We start from the raw sequence: 18,590 nt of genomic DNA, 5'->3' as shown, positions 1-18,590 counted from the left end.
CATTAATAGGCTCTGAACGTTACAATTAGCCGTCAGTTTTGCGTCGTATTCGGAAAACTAGACTCACAGGAGAACGACCATAAGGTGCCCGAGGCAGCAATAGACTCTTCGAGACAGGACGGCTGTAGGACGATGTATTGTATCTCGACGCAATTTGTGTGTTCCATCGTCATTAAGAGGCTCTGAACGATACAATTAACTGTCAGTTTTGCGGCGGATTCGGAAAACTAGACTCACAGGAGAACGACCATAAGGTGCCCGAGGCAGCAATAGACCCTTGGAGACAAGTCGGCTGGAGGACGATGTATTGTATCGCGACGCAATTTGTGTGTTCCATCGTCATTAAGAGGCTCTGAAGGTTACAATTAACTGTCAGTTTGGCGTCGGATTCGAAAAACTATACTCACAGGAGAACGACGTTAAGGTGCCCGAGGCAGCAATAGGCCCTTGGAGACAGGTCGGCTAGAGGACGATGTAATGAATCCCGACGCAATTTGTGTGTTCCATCGTCATTAAGAGGCTCTGAACGTTACAATTAACTGTCAGTTTTGCGTCGGATTCGAAAAACTAGACTCACAGGAGAGTGACCATAAGGTACCCGAGGCAGAAATAGACCCTTGGAGACAAGTCGGCTAGAGGACGATGTATTGAGTCGCGACGCAATTTGTGTTTTCCATCGCCATTAAGAGGCTCTGAAGGTTACAATTAACTGTCAGTTTGGCGTCGGATTCGAAAAACTATACTCACAGGAGAACGACGTTAAGGTGCCCGAGGCAGCAATAGGCCCTTGGAGACAGGTCGGCTAGAGGACGATGTATTGAATCCCGACGCAATTTGTGTGTTCCATCGTCATTAAGAGGCTCTGAACGTTACAATTAGCCGTCAGTTTTGCGTCGGATACGAAAAACTAGACTCACAGGAGAGTGACCATAAGGTACCCGAGGCAGAAATAGACCCTTGGAGACAAGTCGGCTAGAGGACGATGTATTGAATCGCGACGCAATTTGTGTGTTCCATCGCCATTAAGAGGCTCTGAACGTTACAACTAACTGACTGTTATGCGTCGGATTCGGAAAACTAGACTCACAGGAGAACGACGTTAAGGTGCCCGAGGCAGCAATAGACCCTTGGAGACAGGTCGGCTAGAGGACGATGTATTGAATCCCGGCGCAATTTGTGTGTTCCATCGTCATTAAGAGGCTCTGAACGTTACAACTAACTGTCAGTTTTGCGCCGGATTCGAAAAACTAGACTCATAGGAGAACGACAAAAAGGTGCCCGGGGCAGCAATAGTACCTCGGAGACAAGTGGGCTGGAGGACGATGTATTGAATCGCGACGCAATTTGTGTGTTCCATCGCTATTAAGAGGCTCTGAACGTTACAATTAACTATCAGTTTTGCGTCGGATACGAAAAAGTAGACTCACAGGAGAACCAGCATAGGGTGCCTGAGGTGACAATAGACCCACACGAGAAGTCGGGTAGAGGACGATGTATTGAATCTCGACGCAATTTGTGTTTTCCATCGTCATTAAGAGGCTCTGAACGTTACAATTAACTGCCAGTTTTGCGTCGGATTCGAAAAACTAGACTCACAGGAGAACGACCATAAGGTGCCCGAGGCAGCAATATACCCTTCGAGACCGGTCGGCTCGTAGACGATGTATTGAATCGCGAAGTATTTTGTGTGTTCCATCGTCATTAAGAGGCTCTGAACGTTACAATAAACTGTCAGTTTTGCGTCGCATTCGAAAAACTAGACTCATAGGAGAACGACAATACGGTGACCAAGGTAGCAAGAGACCCTTGGAGAAAAGTCGGCTGGACGACTATGTTTTGAATCGCGACGCAATTTGTGTGTTCCTCGTCATTAAGAGGCTCTGAACGTTACAATTAACTGTCACTTTTGCGTCGGATACGAAATACTAGACTCACACGAGAACGACCATAAGGTGCCCGAGGCCGCAAGAGACCCTTGGAGACAAGTAGGCTGGAGGACGATGTATTGAATCTCGACGCAATTTGTGTGTTCCATCGTCATTAACAGGCTCTGAACGATACAATTAACTGTCAGTTTTTTGTCGCATTCGAAAAACTAGACTCATAGGAGAAAGACGATAGGGTGACCGAGGTAGCAATAGACCCTTAGAGACAAGTCGGCTGGAGGACGATGTATTGAATCGCGACGCAATTTGTGTGTTCCATCGTCTTTAAGAGGCTCTGAACGTTACAATTAACTGTCAGTTCTTTGTCGCATTCGAAAAACTAGACTCATAGGAGAAAGACGATAGGGTGACCGAGGTAGCAATAGACCCTTAGAGACAAGTCGGCTGGAGGACGATGTATTGAATCGCGACGCAATTTGTGTGTTCCATCGTCATTAAGAGGCTCTGAACGTTACAATTACCTTTCAGTTTTGCGTCGGATTCGAAAAACTAGACTCCCAGGAGAACGACCATAAGGTGCCCGAGGCAGCAATAGACCCTTGGAGACAGGACGGCTGTAGGTCGATGTATTGAATCTCGATGCAATTTTTGTGTTCCATCGTCATTAATAGGCTCTGAACGTTACAATTAACTGTCAGTTTTGCGTCGGATTCGAAAAACTAGACTCACAGGAGAACGACCATAAGGTGCCCGAGGCAGCACTAGACCCTTGCTGACAATTCGGCTGTAGGACGATGTTTTGAATCGCGACGCAATTTGTGTGTTCCATCGTCATTAAGAGGCTCTGAACGTTACAATTACCTTTCAGTTTTGCGTCGGATTCGAAAAACTAGACTCCCAGGAGAACGACCATAAGGTACCCGAGGCAGCAATAGACCCTTGGAGACAAGTCGGCTGGAGGACGATGTATTGAATCGCGACGAAATTTGTGTGTTCCATCGTCATTAAGAGGCTCTGAACGTTACAATTAGCAGTCAGTTTTGCGTCGGATTCGGAAAACTAGACTCACAGCAGAACGACCATAAGGTGCCCGAGGCAGCAATAGACTCTTGGAGACAAGTCGGCCGGAGGACGATGTATTGAATCGCGACGCAATTTGTGTGTTCCATCGTCATTAAGAGGCTCTGAGCGTTAGAATTACCTTTCAGTTTTGCGTCGGATTCGAAAAACTAGACTCACAGGAGAACGACCATAAGGTGCCCGAGGCAGCAATAGACACTTGGAGACAAGTCGGCTGGAGGACGATGAATTGAATGGCGACGCAGTTTGTGTGTCCCATCGTCATTAAGAGGCTCTGAACGTTGCAATTAACTGCCAGTTTTGCGTCGGATTCGAAAATCTAGACCCACAGGAGAACGACCATAAGGTGCTCGTGGCAGCACTAGACCCTTCGAGACAAGTCGCCTGGAGGACGATGTATTGCATCGCGACGCAATATTGTGTGTTCCATCGTCATTAAGAGGCTCTGAACGCTACAATTAACTGTCAGTTTTTTGTCGCATTCGAAAAACTAGACTCACAGGAGAAAGACGATAGAGTGACCGAGGTAGCAATAGCCCCTTAGAGACAAGTCGGCTGGTGGACGATGTATTGAATCGCGACGCAATTTGTGTGTTCCATCGTCATTAAGAGGCTCTGAACGTTACAATTAACTGTCAGTTATGCGTCGTATTCGGAAAACTAGACTCACAGCAGAACGACCATAAGGTGACCGAGGCAGCAATAGACCCTTGGAGACAAGTCGGCTGGAGGACGATGTATTGAATCGCGACGCAATTTGTGTGTTCCATCGTCATTAAGAGGCTCTGAACGTTTCAATTAACTGTCAGTTTTGCGTCGGATACGAAAATCTAGACTCACAGGAGAACGACCATAAGGCGCCCGAGGAAGCAATAGACCCTTGGAGACAATTCGGCTGGAGGACGATGTATTGCATCGCGACGCAATTTGTGTGTTCCATCGTCATTAAGAGGCTATGAACGTTACAATTACCTTTCAGTTTTGCGGCGGATTCGAAAATCTAGACTCACAGAAGAACGACCATAAGGTGCCCGAGGCAGCAATAGACCCTTTGAGACAAGTCGGCTGGAGGACGATGTATTGAATCGCGACGCATTTGTGTGTTCCATCGTCATTAAGAGGCTCTGAACGTTACAATTAACTGTCAGTTTTGCGCCGGATTCGAAAAACTAGACTGATAGGAGAACGACAAAAAGGTGCCCGTGGCAGCAATAGTACCTCGGAGGCAAGTCGGCTGGAGGACGATGTATTGAATCGCGACGCAATTTGTGTGTTCCATCGTCTTGAAGAGGCTCTGAACGTTGCAATTAACTGTCAGTTCTTTGTCTCATTCGAAAAAGTAGACTCATAGGAGAACGACAATAAGGTGCCCGAGGCAGCAATAGACCCTTGGAGACAGGACGGCTGTAGGACGATGTATTGAATCTCGACGCTATTTGTGTGTTCCATCGTCATTAATAGGCTCTGAACGTTACAATTAACTGTCAGTTATGCGTCGGATTCGAAAAACTAGACTCACAGGAGAACGACCATAAGGTGCCCGAGGCAGCACTAGACCCTTGCAGACAATTCGGCTGGAGGACGATGTTTTGAATCGCGACGATATTTGTGTGTTTCATCGTCATTAAGAGGCTCTGAACGTTACAACTACCTTTCAGTTTTGCGTCGGATTCGAAAAACTAGACTCCCAGGAGAACGACCATAAGGTGTCCGAGGCAGCAATAGACCCTTGGAGACAAGACGGCTGGAGGACGATGTATTGAATCGCGACGAAATTTGTGTGTTACATCGTCATTAAGAGGCTCTGAACGTTACAATTAACTGTCAGTTTTGCGTCGGATTCGGAAAACTAGACTCACAGCAGAACGACCATAAGGTGCCCGAGGCAGCAATTGACTCTTGGAGACAAGTCGGCCGGAGGACGATGTATTGAATCGCGACGCAATTTGTGTGTTCCATCGTCATTAAGAGGCTCTGAGCGTTAGAATTACCTTTCAGTTTTGCGTCGGATTCGAAAATCTAGACTCACAGGAGAACGACCATAAGGTGCTCGTGGCAGCACACAAGTCGGCCGGAGGACGATGTATTGCATCGCGACGCAATATTGTGTGTTCCATCGTCATTAAGAGGCGCTGAACGCTACAATTAACTGTCAGTTTTTTGTCGCATTCGAAAAACTAGACTCATAGGAGAAAGATGATAGAGTGACCGAGGTAGCAATAGCCCCTTAGAGACAAGTCGGCTGGTGGACGATGTATTGAATCGCGACGCAATTTGTGTGTTCCATCGTCATTAAGAGGCTCTGAACGTTACAATTAACTGTCAGTTTTGCGTCTGATTCGAAAATCTAGACTCACAGGAGAACGACCATAAAGTGCCCGAGGCAGCAATAGACCCTTGGAGACAGGTCGGCTGGAGGACGATGTATTGAATCGCGACGCAATTTGTGAGTTCCATCGTCATTAAGAGGCTCTGAACGTTACAATCAACTTTCAGTTTTGCGCCGGATTCGAAAAACTACACTCCTAGGAGAACGACCAAAAGGTGTCCGGGGCAGCAATAGTACCTCGGAGACAAGTCGGCTGGAGGACGATGTATTGAATCGCGACGCAATTTGTGTGTTCCATCGTCATTAAGAGGCTCTGAACGTTACAATTAACTGTCAGTTATGCGTCGTATTCGGAAAACTAGACTCACAGCAGAACGACCATAAGGTGCCCGAGGCAGCAATAGACCCTTGGAGACAAGTCGGCTGGAGGACGATGTATTGAATCGCGACGCAATTTGTGTGTTCCATCGTCATTAAAGGCTCTGAACGTTACAATTAACTGTCAGTTTTGCGTCGGATTCGAAAATCTAGACTCACAGGAGAACGACCATAAGGCGCCCGAGGCAGCAATAGACCCTTGGAGACAATTCGGCTGGAGGACGATGTATTGCATCGCGACGCAATTTGTGTGTTACATCGTCATTAAGAGGCTCTGAACGTTACAATTACCTTTCAGTTTTGCGGCGGATTCGAAAATCTAGACTCACAGGAGAACGACCATAAGGTGCCCGAGGCAGCAATAGACCCTTTGAGACAGGGCGGCTGGAGGACGATGTATTGAATCGCGACGCAATTTGTGTGTTCCATTGTCATTAAGAGGCTCTGAACGTTACAATTAACTGTCAGTTTTGCGTCGGATTCGAAAAACTAGACTCACAGGAGAACGACCATAAGGTGCCCGAGGCAGCAATAGACCCTTTTAGACAAATCGGCTAGAGGACGATGTATTGAATCGCGACGCAATTTGTGTGTTCCATCGCCATTAAGAGGCTCTGAACGTTACAATTAACTATCAGTTTTGCGTCGGATACGAAAAAGTAGACTCACAGGAGAACCAGCATAGGGTGCCTGAGGTGACAATAGACCCACAAGAGAAGTCGGCTGGAGGACGATGTATTGAATCTCGACGCAATTTGTGTTTTCCGTCGTCATTAAGAGGCTCTGAACGTTACAATAAACTGCCAGTTTTGCGTCGGATTCGAAAAACTAGACTCACAGGAGAACGACCATAATGTGCCCGAGGCAGCAATAGACCCTTCGAGACAGGTCGGCTCGAGGACGATGTATTGAATCGCGAAGTATTTTGTGTGTCCCATCGTCATTAAGTGGCTCTGAACGTTACAATAAACTGTCAGTTTTGCGTCGCATTCGAAAAACTAGACTCATAGGAGAACGACAATACGGTGACCGAGGTAGCAAGAGACTCTTGGAGACAAGTCGGCTGGACGACTATGTTTTGAATCGCGACGCAATTTGTGTGTCCCTCGTCATTAAGAGGCTCTGAACGTTACAATTAGATTTGCGTCGGATACGAAATACTAGACTCACACGAGAACGACCATAAGGTGCCCGAGGCCGCAAGAGACCCTTGGAGACAAGTAGGCTGGAGGACGATGTATTGAATCTCGACGCAATTTGTGTGTTCCATCGTCATTAAGAGGCTCTGAACGTTACAATTAACTGTCAGTTTTATGTCGCATTCGAAAAACTAGACTCATAGGAGAAAGACGATAGGGTGACCGAGGTAGCAATAGACCCTTAGAGACAAGTCGACTGGAGGACGATGTATTGAATCGCGACGCAATTTGTGTGTTCCATCGTCATTAAGAGGCTCTGAACATTACAATTAACCGTCAGTTTTGCGTCGTATTCGGAAAACTAGACTCACAGGAGAACGACCATAAGGTGCCCGAGGCAGCAATAGACCCTTGGAGACAGAACGGCTGTAGGACGACGTATTGAATCTCGACGCAATTTGTGTGTTCCATCGTCATTAAAAGGCTCTGAACGTTACAATTAACTGTCAGTTTTGCGTCGGATTCGAAAAACTAGACTCACAGGAGAACGACCATAAGGTGCCCGAGGCAGCAATGGACCTTTGGGGACAGGTCGGCTGGAGGACGATGTATTGAATCGCGACGCAATTTGTGTGTTCCATCGTCATTAAGAGGCTCTGAACGTTACAATTAACTGTTAGTTTTGCGTCGTATTCGAAAATCTAGACTCACAGAAGAACGAGCATAAGGTGCCCGATGCAGCAACAGTACCTCGGAGACAAGTCGGCTGGAAGACGATGTATTGAATCGCGACGCAATGTGTGTGTTCCATCGTCATTAAAAGGCTCTGAACGTTACAATTAACTGTCAGTTTTGCGTCGGATTCGAAAAACTAGACTCACAGGAGAACGACCATAAGGTGCCCGAGGCAGCAATAGACTCTTGGAGACAAGTCGGCCGGAGGACGATGTATTGAATCGCGACGCAATTTGTGTGTTCCATCGTCATTAAGAGGCTCTGAGCGTTAGAATTACCTTTCAGTTTTGCGTCGGATTCGAAAAACTAGACTCACAGGAGAATGACCATAAGGTGCCCGAGGCAGCAATAGACCCTTGGAGACAAGTCGGCTGGAGGACGATGAATTGAATGGCGACGCAGTTTGTGTGTTCCATCGTCATTAAGAGGCTCTGAACGTTGCAATTAACTGCCAGTTTTGCGTCGGATTCGAAAGTCTAGACTCACAGGAGAACGACCATAAGGTGCTCGAGGCAACACTAGACCCTTCGAGACAAGTCGCCTGGAGGACGACGTATTGCATCGCGACGCAATATTGTGTGTTCCATCGTCATTAAGAGGCTCTGAACGCTACAATTAACTGTCAGTTTTTTGTCGCATTCGAAAAACTAGACTCACAGGAGAAAGACGATAGAGTGACCGAGGTAGCAATAGCCCCTTAGAGACAAGTCGGCTGGTGGACGATGTATTGAATCGCGACGCAATTTGTGTGTTCCATCGTCATTAAGAGGCTCTGAACGTTACAATTAACTGTCAGTTATGCGTCGTATTCGGAAAACTAGACTCACAGCAGAACGACCATAAGGTGCCCGAGGCAGCAATAGACCCTTGGAGACAAGTCGGCTGGAGGACGATGTATTGAATCGCGACGCAATTTGTGTGTTCCATCGTCATTAAGAGGCTCTGAACGTTTCAATTAACTGTCAGTTTTGCGTCGGATTCGAAAATCTAGACTCACAGGAGAACGACCATAAGGCGCCCGAGGCAGCAATAGACCCTTGGAGACAATTCGGCTGGAGGACGATGTATTGCATCACGACGCAATTTGTGTGTTCCATCGTCATTAAGAGGCTCTGAACGTTACAATTACCTTTCAGTTTTGCGGCGGATTCGAAAATCTAGACTCACAGAAGAACGACCATAAGGTGCGTGAGGCAGCAATAGACCCTTTGAGACAAGTCGGCTGGAGGACGATGTATTGAATCGCGACGCAATTTGTGTGTTCCATCGTCATTAAGAGGCTCTGAACGTTACAATTAACTGTCAGTCTTGCGCCGGATTCGAAAAACTAGACTCATAGGAGAACGACAAAAATGTGCCCGTGGCAGCAATAGTACTTCGGAGACAAGTCGGCTGGAGGACGATGTATTGAATCGCGACGCAATTTGTGTGTTCCATCGTCTTGAAGAGGCTCTGAACGTTGCAATTAACTGTCAGTTCTTTGTCTCATTCGAAAAAGTAGACTCATAGGAGAACGACCATAAGGTGCCCGAGGCAGTAATAGACCCTTGGAGACAGGACGGCTGTAGGACGATGTATTGAATCTCGACGCAATTTGTGTGTTCCATCGTCATTAATAGGCTCTGAACGTTACAATTAACTGTCAGTTTTGCGTCGGATTCAAAAACTAGACTCACAGGAGAACGACCATAAGGTGCCCGAGGCAGCACTAGACCCTTGCAGACAATTCGGCTGGAGGACGATGTTTTGAATCGCGACGATATTTGTGTGTTTCATCGTCATTAAGAGGCTCTGAACGTTACAACTACCTTTCAGTTTTGCGTCGGATTCGAAAAACTAGACTCCCAGGAGAACGACCATAAGGTGCCCGAGGCAGCAATAGACCCTTGGAGACAAGACGGCTGGAGGAAGATGTATTGAATCGCGACGAAATTTGTGTGTTACATCGTCATTAAGAGGCTCTGAACGTTACAATTAACTGTCAGTTTTGCGTCGGATTCGGAAAACTAGACTCACAGCAGAACGACCATAAGGTGCCCGAGGCAGCAATTGACTCTTGGAGACAAGTCGGCCGGAGGACGATGTATTGAATCGCGACGCAATTTGTGTGTTCCATCGTCATTAAGAGGCTCTGAGCGTTAGAATTACCTTTCAGTTTTGCGTCGGATTCGAAAAACTAGACTCACAGGAGAACGACCATAAGGTGCCCGAGGCAGCAATAGACCCTTGGAGACAAGTCGGCTGGAGGACGATGTATTGAATGGCGACGCAGTTTGTGTGTTCCATCGTCATTAAGAGGCTCTGAACGTTGCAATTAACTGCCAGTTTTGCGTCGGATTCGAAAATCTAGACTCACAGGAGAACGACCATAAGGTGCTCGTGGCAGCACACAAGTCGGCCGGAGGACGATGTATTGCATCGCGACGCAATATTGTGTGTTCCATCGTCATTAAGAGGCGCTGAACGCTACAATTAACTGTCAGTTTTTTGTCGCATTCGAAAAACTAGACTCATAGGAGAAAGATGATAGAGTGACCGAGGTAGCAATAGCCCCTTAGAGACAAGTCGGCTGGTGGACGATGTATTGAATCGCGACGCAATTTGTGTGTTCCATCGTCATTAAGAGGCTCTGAACGTTACAATTAACTGTCAGTTTTGCGTCGGATTCGAAAATCTAGACTCACAGGAGAACGACCATAAAGTGCCCGAGGCAGCAATAGACCCTTGGAGACAGGTCGGCTGGAGGACGATGTATTGAATCGCGACGCAATTTGTGTGTTCCATCGTCATTAAGAGGCTCTGAACGTTACAATTAACTTTCAGTTTTGCGCCGGATTCGAAAAACTACACTCCTAGGAGAACGACCAAAAGGTGCCCGGGGCATCAATAGTACCTCGGAGACAAGTCGGCTGGAGGACGATGTATTGAATCGCGACGCAATTTGTGTGTTCCATCGTCATTAAGAGGCTCTGAACGTTACAATTAACTGTCAGTTATGCGTCGTATTCGGAAAACTAGACTCACAGCAGAACGACCATAAGGTGCCCGAGGCAGCAATAGACCCTTGGAGACAAGTCGGCTGGAGGACGATGTATTGAATCGCGACGCAATTTGTGTGTTCCATCGTCATTAAGAGGCTCTGAACGTTACAATTAACTGTCAGTTTTGCGTCGGATTCGAAAATCTAGACTCACAGGAGAACGACCATAAGGCGCCCGAGGCAGCAATAGACCCTTGGAGACAATTCGGCTGGAGGACGATGTATTGCATCGCGACGCAATTTGTGTGTTACATCGTCATTAAGAGGCTCTGAACGTTACAATTACCTTTCAGTTTTGCGGCGGATTCGAAAATCTAGACTCACAGGAGAACGACCATAAGGTGCCCGAGGCAGCAATAGACCCTTTGAGACAGGGCGGCTGGAGGACGATGTATTGAATCGCGACGCAATTTGTGTGTTCCATTGTCATTAAGAGGCTCTGAACGTTACAATTAACTGTCAGTTTTGCGTCGGATTCGAAAAACTAGACTCACAGGAGAACGACCATAAGGTGCCCGAGGCAGCAATAGACCCTTTTAGACAAATCGGCTAGAGGACGATGTATTGAATCGCGACGCAATTTGTGTGTTCCATCGCCATTAAGAGGCTCTGAACGTTACAATTAACTATCAGTTTTGCGTCGGATACGAAAAAGTAGACTCACAGGAGAACCAGCATAGGGTGCCTGAGGTGACAATAGACCCACAAGAGAAGTCGGCTGAAGGACGATGTATTGAATCTCGACGCAATTTGTGTTTTCCGTCGTCATTAAGAGGCTCTGAACGTTACAATAAACTGCCAGTTTTGCGTCGGATTCGAAAAACTAGACTCACAGGAGAACGACCGTAATGTGCCCGAGGCAGCAATAGACCCTTCGAGACAGGTCGGCTCGAGGACGATGTATTGAATCGCGAAGTATTTTGTGTGTCCCATCGTCATTAAGTGGCTCTGAACGTTACAATAAAATGTCAGTTTTGCGTCGCATTCGAAAAACTAGACTCATAGGAGAACGACAATACGGTGACCGAGGTAGCAAGAGACCCTTGGAGACAAGTCGGCTGGACGACTATGTTTTGAATCGCGACGCAATTTGTGTGTCCCTCGTCATTAAGAGGCTCTGAACGTTACAATTAACTGTCAGATTTGCGTCGGATACGAAATACTAGACTCACACGAGAACGACCATAAGGTGCCCGAGGCCGCAAGAGACCCTTGGAGACAAGTAGGCTGGAGGACGATGTATTGAATCTCGACGCAATTTGTGTGTTCCATCGTCATTAAGAGGCTCTGAACGTTACAATTAACTGTCAGTTTTATGTCGCATTCGAGAAACTAGACTCATAGGAGAAAGACGATAGGGTGACCGAGGTAGCAATAGACCCTTAGAGACAAGTCGGCTGGAGGACGATGTATTGAATCGCGACGCAATTTGTGTGTTCCATCGTCATTAAGAGGCTCTGAACATTACAAATAACCGTCAGTTTTGCGTCGTATTCGGAAAACTAGACTCACAGGATAACGACCATAAGGTGCCCGAGGCAGCAATAGACCCTTGGAGACAGAACGGCTGTAGGACGACGTATTGAATCTCGACGCAATTTGTGTGTTCCATCGTCATTAAAAGGCTCTGAACGTTACAATTAACTGTCAGTTTTGCGTCGGATTCGAAAAACTAGACTCACAGGAGAACGACCATAAGGAGCCCGAGACAGCAATGGACCTTTGGGGACAGGTCGGCTGGAGGACGATGTATTGAATCGCGACGCAATTTGTGTGTTCCATCGTCATTAAGAGGCTCTGAACGTTACAATTAACTGTTAGTTTTGCGTCGTATTCGAAAATCTAGACTCACAGAAGAACGAGCATAAGGTGCCCGATGCAGCAATAGTACCTCGGAGACAAGTCGGCTGGAAGACGATGTATTGAATCGCGACGCAATGTGTGTGTTCCATCGTCATTAAAAGGCTCTGAACGTTACAATTAACTGTCAGTTTTGCGTCGGATTCGAAAAACTAGACTCACAGGAGAACGACCATAAGGTGCCCGAGGCAGCACTAGACCCTTGGAGACAAGTCGGCTGGAGGACGATGTATTGAATCGCGACGCAATTTGTGTGTTCCATCGTCTTTAAGAGGCTCTGAACGTTACAATTAACTGTCAGTTCTTTGTCGCATTCGAAAAACTACACTCATAGGAGAAAGACGATAGGGTGACCGAGGTAGCATTAGACCCTTAGAGACAAGTCGGCTGGAGGACGATGTATTGAATCGCGACGCAATTTGTGTGTTCCATCGTTATTAAGAGGCTCTGAACGTTACAATAAACTGTCAGTTTTGCGCCGGATTCGAAAAACTAGACTAATAGGAGAACCACCAAAAGGTGCCCGGGGCAGCAATAGTACCTCGGAGAAATGTCGGCTTGAGGACGATGTATTGAATCGCGACGCAATTTGTGTGTTCCATCGTCATTACGAGGCTCTGAACGTTACAATTATCTGTCAGTTTTGCGTCGTATTCGGAAAACTAGACTCACAGGAGAACGACCATAAGGTGCCCGAGGCAGCAATAGACCCTTGGAGACAGGATGGCTGTAGTACGATGTATTGAACCTCGACGCAATTTGTGTGTTCCATCGTCATTAATAGGCTCTGAACGTTACAATTAACTGTCAGTTTTGCGTCGGATTCGAGAAACTAGACTCACAGGAGAACGACCATAAGGTGCCCGAGGCAGCACTAGACCCTGCAGACAATTCGGCTGGAGGACGATGTATTAAATCGCGACGCAATTTGTGTGTTCCATCGTCATTAAGAGGCTCTCAACGTTACAATTAACTGTCAGTTTTGCGTCGGATTCGGAAAACTAGACTCACAGCAGAACGACCATAAGGCGCCCGAGCAGCAATAGACTCTTGGAGACAAGTCGGCCGGAGGACGATGTATTGAATCGCGACGCAATTTGAGTGTTCCATCGTCATTAAGACGCTCTGAACGTTACAATTACCTTTCAGTTTTGCGTCGGATTCGAAAAACTAGACTCACAGGAGAACGACCATAAGGTGCCCGAGGCAGCAATAGACCCTTGGAGACAAGTCGGCTGGAGGACGATGTATTGAATCGCGACGCAATTTGTGTGTTCCATCGTCATTAAGAGGCACTGAACGTTACAATTAACTGTCAGTTTTCCGTCGGATTCGAAAATCTAGACTCACAGCAGAACGACCATAAGGTGCCCGAGGCAGCAATAGACTCTTGAAGACAAGTCGGCTGGAGGACGATGTATTGAATCGCGACGCAATTTGTGTGTTCCATCGTCATTAAGAGGCTCTGAACGTTACAATTAACTGTCAGTTTTGCGCCGGATTCGAAAAACTAGACTCATAGGAGAACGACCAAAAGGTGCCCGGGGCGGCAATAGTACCCCGGAGACAAGTCGGCTGGAGGACGATGTATTGAATCGGGACGCAATTTGTGTGTTCCATCGTCATTAAGAGGCTCTGAACGTTACAATTAACTGTCAGTTTTGCGCCGGATTCAAAAAATTAGACTCATAGGAGAACCACCAAACGGTGTGCGAGGCAGCAGTAGTACCTCGGAGAAAAGTCGGCTGGAGGATGATGTATTGAATCGCGACGCAATTTGTGTGTTCCATCGTCATTAAGAGGCTCTGAACGTTACAATTAACTGTCAGTTTTGCGTCGTATTCGGAAAACTAGACTCAGAGGAGAACGACCATAAGGTGCCCGAGGCAGCAATAGACCCTTGGAGACAGGACGGCTGTAGGACGATGTATTGAATCTCGACGCAATTTGTGTGTTCCATCGTCATTAAGAGGCTCTGAACGTTACAATTAACTGTCAGTTTTGCGTCGCATTCGAAAAACTAGACTGACAGGAGAACGACCATAAGGTGCCCGAGGCAGCAATAGACCCTTGGAGACAGGTCGGCTGGAGGACGATGTATTGAATCGCGACGCAATTTGTGTGTTCCATCGTCATTAAGAGGCTCTGAACGTTACAATTAACTGTCAGTTTTGCGCCGGATTCGAAAAACTAGACTCATAGGAGAACGACAAAAAGGTGCCCGGGGCAGCACTAGACCCTTGGTGACAAGTCGGCTGGAGGACGATGTATTGAATCGCGACGCAATTTGTGTGTTCCATCGTCTTTAAGAGGCTCTGAACGTTACAATTAACTGTCAGTTCTTTGTCGCATTCGAAAAACTAGACTCATAGGAGAAAGACGATAGGGTGACCGAGTTTGCAATAGACCTTTAGAGACAAGTCGGCTGGAGGACGATGTATTGAATCGCGACGCAATTTGTGTGTTCCATCGTCATTAAGAGGCTCTGAACGTTACAATAAACTGTCAGTTTTGCGCCGGATTCGAAAAACTAGACTCATAGGAGAACCACCAAAAGGTGCCCGGGGCAGCAATAGTACCTCGGAGAAATGTCGGCTTCAGGACGATGTATTGAATCGCGACGCAATTTGTGTGTTCCATCGTCATTACGAGGCTCTGAACGTTACAATTATCTGTCAGTTTTGCGTCGTATTCGGAAAACTAGACTCACAGGAGAACGACCATAAGGTGCCCGAGGCAGCAATAGACCCTTGGAGACAGGACGGCTGTAGGACGATGTATTGAACCTCGACGCAATTTGTGTGTTCCATCGTCATTAATAGGCTCTGAACGTTACAATTAACTGTCAGTTTTGCGTCGGATTCGAGAAACTAGACTCACAGGAGAACGACCATAAGGTGCCCGAGGCAGCACTAGACCCTTGCAGACAATTCGGCTGGAGGACGATGTATTGAATCGCGACGCAATTTGTGTGTTCCATCGTCATTAAGAGGCTCTGAACGTTACAATTACCTTTGAGTTTTGGTTCGGATTCGAAAAACTAGACTCCCAGGAGAACGTCCATAAGGTGCCCGAGGCAGCACTAGACCCTTGGAGACAAGTCGGCTGGAGGACGATGTATTGAATCGCGACGAAATTTGTGTGTTCCATCGTCATTAAGAGGCTCTCAACGTTACAATTAACTGTCAGTTTTGCGTCGGATTCGGAAAACTAGACTCACAGCAGAACGACCATAAGGTGCCCGAGCAGCAATAGACTCTTGGAGACAAGTCGGCCGGAGGACGATGTATTGAATCGCGACGCAATTTGTGTGTTCCATCGTCATTAAGACTCTCTGAACGTTACAATTACCTTTCAGTTTTGCGTCGGATTCGAAAAACTAGACTCACAGGAGAACGACCATAAGGTGCCCGAGGCAGCAATAGACCCTTGGAGACAAGTCGGCTGGAGGACGATGTATTGAATCGCGACGCAATTTGTGTGTTCCATCGTCATTAAGAGGCACTGAACGTTACAATTAACTGTCAGTTTTCCGTCGGATTCGAAAATCTAGACTCACAGCAGAACGACCATAAGGTGCCCGAGGCAGCACTAGACCCTTGGAGACAAGTCGGCTGGAGGACGATGTATTGAATCGCGACGCAATTTGTGTGTTCCATCGTCTTTAAGAGGCTCTGAACGTTACAATTAACTGTCAGTTCTTTGTCGCATTCGAGAAACTAGACTCATAGGAGAAAGACGATAGGGTGACCGAGGTAGCAATAGACCCTTAGAGACAAGTCGGCTGGAGGACGATGTATTGAATCGCGACGCAATTTGTGTGTTCCATCGTCATTAAGAGGCTCTGAACATTACAAATAACCGTCAGTTTTGCGTCGTATTCGGAAAACTAGACTCACAGGAGAACGACCATAAGGTGCCCGAGGCAGCAATAGACCCTTGGAGACAGAACGGCTGTAGGACGACGTATTGAATCTCGACGCAATTTGTGTGTTCCATCGTCATTAAAAGGCTCTGAACGTTACAATTAACTGTCAGTTTTGCGTCGGATTCGAAAAACTAGACTCACAGGAGAACGACCATAAGGAGCCCGAGACAGCAATGGACCTTTGGGGACAGGTCGGCTGGAGGACGATGTATTGAATCGCGACGCAATTGGTGTGTTCCATCGTCATTAAGAGGCTCTGAACGTTACAATTAACTGTTAGTTTTGCGTCGTATTCGAAAATCTAGACTCACAGAAGAACGAGCATAAGGTGCCCGATGCAGCAATAGTACCTCGGAGACAAGTCGGCTGGAAGACGATGTATTGAATCGCGACGCAATGTGTGTTTTCCATCGTCATTAAAAGGCTCTGAACGTTACAATTAACTGTCAGTTTTGCGTCGGATTCGAAAAACTAGACTCACAGGAGAACGACCATAAGGTGCCCGAGGCAGCACTAGACCCTTGGAGACAAGTCGGCTGGAGGACGATGTATTGAATCGCGACGCAATTTGTGTGTTCCATCGTCTTTAAGAGGCTCTGAACGTTACAATTAACTGTCAGTTCTTTGTCGCATTCGAAAAACTACACTCATAGGAGAAAGACGATAGGGTGACCGAGGTAGCATTAGACCCTTAGAGACAAGTCGGCTGGAGGAAGATGTATTGAATCGCGACGCAATTTGTGTGTTCCATCGTTATTAAGAGGCTCTGAACGTTACAATAAACTGTCAGTTTTGCGCCGGATTCGAAAAACTAGACTAATAGGAGAACCACCAAAAGGTGCCCGGGGCAGCAATAGTACCTCGGAGAAATGTCGGCTTGAGGACGATGTATTGAATCGCGACGCAATTTGTGTGTTCCATCGTCATTACGAGGCTCTGAACGTTACAATTATCTGTCAGTTTTGCGTCGTATTCGGAAAACTAGACTCACAGGAGAACGACCATAAGGTGCCCGAGGCAGCAATAGACCCTTGGAGACAGGATGGCTGTAGTACGATGTATTGAACCTCGACGCAATTTGTGTGTTCCATCGTCATTAATAGGCTCTGAACGTTACAATTAACTGTCAGTTTTGCGTCGGATTCGAGAAACTAGACTCACAGGAGAACGACCATAAGGTGCCCGAGGCAGCACTAGACCCTGCAGACAATTCGGCTGGAGGACGATGTATTAAATCGCGACGCAATTTGTGTGTTCCATCGTCATTAAGAGGCTCTGAACGTTACAATTAACTGTCAGTTTTGCGTCGGATTCGGAAAACTAGACTCACAGCAGAACGACCATAAGGCGCCCGAGCAGCAATAGACTCTTGGAGACAAGTCGGCCGGAGGACGATGTATTGAATCGCGACGCAATTTGAGTGTTCCATCGTCATTAAGACGCTCTGAACGTTACAATTACCTTTCAGTTTTGCGTCGGATTCGAAAAACTAGACTCACAGGAGAACGACCATAAGGTGCCCGAGGCAGCAATAGACCCTTGGAGACAAGTCGGCTGGAGGACGATGTATTGAATCGCGACGCAATTTGTGTGTTCCATCGTCATTAAGAGGCACTGAACGTTACAATTAACTGTCAGTTTTCCGTCGGATTCGAAAATCTAGACTCACAGCAGAACGACCATAAGGTGCCCGAGGCAGCAATAGACTCTTGAAGACAAGTCGGCTGGAGGACGATGTATTGAATCGCGACGCAATTTGTGTGTTCCATCGTCATTAAGAGGCTCTGAACGTTACAATTAACTGTCAGTTTTGCGCCGGATTCGAAAAACTAGACTCATAGGAGAACGACCAAAAGGTGCCCGGGGCGGCAATAGTACCCCGGAGACAAGTCGGCTGGAGGACGATGTATTGAATCGGGACGCAATTTGTGTGTTCCATCGTCATTAAGAGGCTCTGAACGTTACAAATAACTGTCAGTTTTGCGCCGGATTCAAAAAATTAGACTCATAGGAGAACCACCAAACGGTGTGCGAGGCAGCAGTAGTACCTCGGAGAAAAGTCGGCTGGAGGATGATGTATTGAATCGCGACGCAATTTGTGTGTTCCATCGTCATTAAGAGGCTCTGAACGTTACAATTAACTGTCAGTTTTGCGTCGTATTCGGAAAACTAGACTCACATGAGAACGACCATAAGGTGCCCGAGGCAGCAATAG

This window comes from Schistocerca nitens, chromosome 2, assembly GCF_023898315.1.
Source record: "Schistocerca nitens isolate TAMUIC-IGC-003100 chromosome 2, iqSchNite1.1, whole genome shotgun sequence".
Classification (NCBI taxonomy): domain Eukaryota; kingdom Metazoa; phylum Arthropoda; class Insecta; order Orthoptera; family Acrididae; genus Schistocerca; species Schistocerca nitens.
The sequence above is the reverse complement of the archived record's forward strand: the minus strand, read 5'-3'. Positions refer to the sequence as shown.